A 4,739-nucleotide genomic window follows, 5' to 3' on the forward strand; every position below is an offset into this window, starting at 1 on the left:
TTTAGCTTAGTTGAGATTCCTCACCTTCAACTGAAGCCCACTGCAAGGGACACTTTTGAGACAACTGGTCAGGTACTCAGGCCCATTGAACTTTGCAAATCAAGACAAGAAGCCATCACTACATTTGACAAAGCAATTGAATTAATTCACTCTGGACCTCTATTTGTCAAAGTTCCGCAAGGTTGCTCACAAAATATATCTCAGCTGCTGCAACCAGATCCATTACTCCTAATATGCATGCGTAGATGACAGGTTTACCAGCATTTTCGCAAACTCATAACCAACAATGCGCCCACATACAGAAACACGGCAGACAAACTCACACACTGATATGGGATTCACCCAATCTGCATCTTACCATATAACTCTCAGGCAAATGGTATAGTCCAAAGATGACACCACAATGTCTGGGAGGCCATCATCAAAAGCTGTAATGGAGACAACTAGCATTGGTATCAGGTAGTTTATTCCGTATTTTGAGTCAAGTGTGTCACCATTCACAAAGTAATGGGTTTATCACTCTGTTTCATGATGCATAGCATAGAGCTGATATTTCCTTTTGATCTCACTGAAGCGATGTTCCTTGCGCCCTTACCAACCCAAGGCATGTTTACCACTACTAACCTCATAGCATGGCACGCCCGCCAATTACAGAGAATATTAACATGATCAGAGACAAAGTTGTCGCCACACATTACAAGTCCATATGAAACACTTCTGCACATCTATCAAATTGCATGACTTTGAATCTGGCACCTTAGTACTGGTGCACAATTCAAGAGTTAAGTACGAATTGAGCAAGAAGATGAAGCTGCACTATCTGGGACCAATGATCATAGTGCACCACATGAAGGGAGGCTCATATATGCTGGCCAAGTTGGACAGCATGATCTCAAAGCTGCAGTTTGCCATGTTTCACATCATACCATATTACCTGTGCAGCAAGGAACACATATTGGTAACTCAAATGACTAGCATAGATGACGAGAGCCTAGACCAATTTGAAGCAAGCAAAACTGTGGAACCCAAAGAAGATGAGCCAGAAAGCATGCAGTATGACTAGTGTATGACCATCATCCCCCTTCACACATCACTCAACTCTATCCACACAGCTACATTCTCCCCTCTAATTCAACAAAAACACCAAAAACATCAAATGCTATTTGTACTATGGAATCTTGTGTAGTATGGCCTTCCTATACAATTCTAGGTGATGGCAATCCAACATCATATAGTTGTGAGTGCACAAGAGAAATTTGTCGAGACTCAATCTGTATGTTCTTGAGGCAAGGTAGTGATTTGGCAAAGAAAACAGGCGAGGATGCACTGACATGTAGCATTGTGATGGCATTGTTAACTGGGAAGGATGGAAAAATCCAAATCACCTATGCTACAGTTGAATACCAGCTCTAGTTCTTTTAATCTTGGGCAATTGTGTAATACTAAAGAGAGTCTGAAAAGTGATACCCTCAGAGGATGCGGAGAGTAAGAACCTGTGCCAAGAAAAATCAACTCTTAGCTCAGAAAGACAGATAAAAGTACATATAGGAGTTATTATTCAGACTATATATGAAGAAGCACCTAAGGTCGATATGTGTGATTAAGACACTATACAGAGGTTCTAAAAATAGATTAAAAGCAGGGTGTTGTTATGTGCAGTGTGGGAGGGCTCATGAACTGTGAAGTGGCAGAGTTGTATGGCAGAAGTGTTGGAATAGTTAGAGATGTTGCATTTTTGTACAAAAGAAACAATAAAATTTGCCAATTCAACTCCCCCAAGGTAAACTGGGAGTACAATAATAAGTTCATTATTTTAATATGCTATCATGTCTGGCTCTGAGCTGTATGTGACTTAGGCATGGAAGGAGAGGGTGTGTGGAGGTGGAGGAGTATATGCACATAATATCATTGAAGGCATCGACAGCACTGTAAGTGAGACTAAATCCATAGGCTTGAATCTCATATATATGTGAGGTATATAAGTAGAGACAACTAAGATCTTTCTGTTTGAGTTTATTGCATGATGTCTGAAGCAGTGTTAGTGGTGCAAAATTTAGAAGCAAAAGACTAGACCTACGTAAAACCACTAATTTCCAATGAATTGCTTTTACAAGAGGTCATCGGGTATGAGATATAGCAGGGGTTGCACAGATGGTAGCAAGAGCAATAAACTCATCAAGACACATCTCATCTTGTGTTTGCTCATATGCATACCCAAAGATTTTGAGTAGGATGTTGTGGTGTAAAAAAAACATTTTTCAATTAGTAGGTGGAGGTACGAGGTGTGTTGCTTATGAGATAGGACATTGTGAATGATCAATTGATCAGTGCTCAGTTCGATTGGCGAGTTTCTATATTGATATATGTATGTACATGTACATAGGATTTAAATAATGTTGACATATTGATATTTAGCATTGGCATATCTAAAATTGTATCAATACAGGTCTGCACTTTAAAATATGGAATGATTTATCAATGATAGTATACTAGCCAATATGAGAATTGCTCAAATCAAGTAACAAGAAGATACAAGTGTATGTCAGAATACCAGGAATTTGATAGTAGAAACATATGCCAAAATTTCTTTCCACATCTGAGCACATACTAAATAATCACTAAGAATTTGGTTATGATTCACCAACCCATCATCACAAGGTTCTATGCAAAGTTGTTGAAGGTTAGGTAGCGAGGTAGAAAAAAAAAGTAGCGATGGTGTTACCATTGTACAGCGGGGAAGAACCAACACATAACTTTGTGATCAAGATGTTGAGTGGAAGGAATTTGAGATCTAAGGAGCCTAGGCTACATGAGAAAATCAGCCCCAATTCTGTTAATTGAGAGCAATTTCATAGAACAAAAGATAACCCAGCAAGGGTTGCCATGGGTGGAGTTGTCCAATAATGGTTTGAACTGAGGTGAAGCGACTGAAGTTGCTGAAGAGAGTTTGAAAGTATATGAAGTGTCATATCATCCAGATTGCACATGTTGAAAGAGGCAAAATTAAGGTGTGTGACTTGTAATATGTATATAGACTGAAGAAATGTGGGTGATATTAAGCTATTGCGAGGGAGGAAGCCTTGCACATCAACTGACATGTGATGGATAACAGAAGAGTTCACTTAACTTGCAAAAGGTTCAAGGAAACCAGATAAAACATCACCATTAACATGAAATGGCAGTGTGATGGATATATGGCTGTAATCAATGTAAAATGCATGCAAGATGTCGATCATAGTGTGGAAAGGATTATTACCACTGTATATAAAAGACATGTGGAATATGAGACAAAATGCGAGGAGGGAATGGTCAAAAATCATGGGCTTCTCTGGTAAATTTGGCGGCTTAGATACAACTAACTCCAGAATATTCAGAGAGGGATGTGACATGATAAATTGCATATCAGTTGGATCCAGAAGGAGTATGGTGAGATTTTGGAGGGAGGGAAATAAGTGAATCTGATGGACAAAAGTATGGATGCTTTGTTCAATGTTGATATATACAAGAGTGTTGAGTGGGGAAAGAGTGAGTAGCAGGCAGTCGATGATTGTGTTTAAATGTATGCGATAAGGAGGGAGCGACAAAATTTGTAGACCAGAATGTATTAGTTGTGGGATGAGTCTTAGCAATTTGTTATCCACATTTGTGACTTCAAGATGAGCTAGGCATGACAAGAGGGGACTGTCAGAATTCTACAAGTGAGTGATGGTGATGGCCTGTAGGCCTAAAACAGCTTCATAGTGTATATTGTTATGTTCTTGAATCTTTTTGACTTATGGAGTATAGAAGTAAAAGTGATCCATTTCAGAAGCTAAAGAGACACAGTGAGACAACTATGTGATATTAGTGTTGTAGGTATTAAGGATGATGTACTTGCCTACGTATTTCACTTTTCCTCTCTCTAAATACCTTTCTATCACATCCTCAAGCATCAGATAGAGTAAGGGCTTGAAGGAAGATAGTTTACTCCACAAGATGCTGGCTGCAACATCTCTGAACTTCTTGTCAACTGTAAGAAGGCCTTTAAATGTGCCCAACGCTGACTGATGTGTGTCCTTGTATATAATTTCAAATATTTTGAGTAGAACATTGTGTCCAAGAGTGTTCATAGTGAAAAGATAACAGATGCTGGGACAATAGGTAATGAAATGATGCACAGACTTCTATATAATGATAGTTGATGTACCTAGCTTTGAAACAGCTGAAAATCCTATAAATTTATTAAACAAACTGATGGCCTGATTTGGAGGGTCTTGCCATATGTAGTTGTTGCTAAAGAGAATTAATTAATTGTTTTTATGATGCCAGAACAGCTTGTTTAATCACCAATTTAATTACTGATCTTGTATGAATCACTGTTCCATGGAGATCTTGAAATGATCAGGGAGATAGACTAATCATGCTGTCCTTATGTGGGTTCACATCAAAGCCAACCAGAGCAGAGAAGTTGAGCATTGACATGGACATTTCAAAATGAGTATCAAGACCCTGGTTTCCAGTAATGGAAAAAAGTTTATGACTAGTCTGTGTTGGCAATGAGATGACTATTATGAATTATAGACTAGTGATGTACTTGAACAACATTGAGGTTAAATCATATTGTCCTTCTTTCATAGGTTTGCATTGAAGCTAATCAGAGCAGAAAAGTCGAGCACTGACATTTAAAAATAAGTATCAGATCCTGGTTTATGGCAATGGAAAAATGTTTATGATGCAGTGAGATGACTATTCTGAATTAC

This window comes from Suillus bovinus (assembly GCF_016758785.1).
Source record: "Suillus bovinus strain UH-Sbo-P2 chromosome Unknown EDB93scaffold_157, whole genome shotgun sequence".
Lineage (NCBI taxonomy): Eukaryota > Fungi > Basidiomycota > Agaricomycetes > Boletales > Suillaceae > Suillus > Suillus bovinus.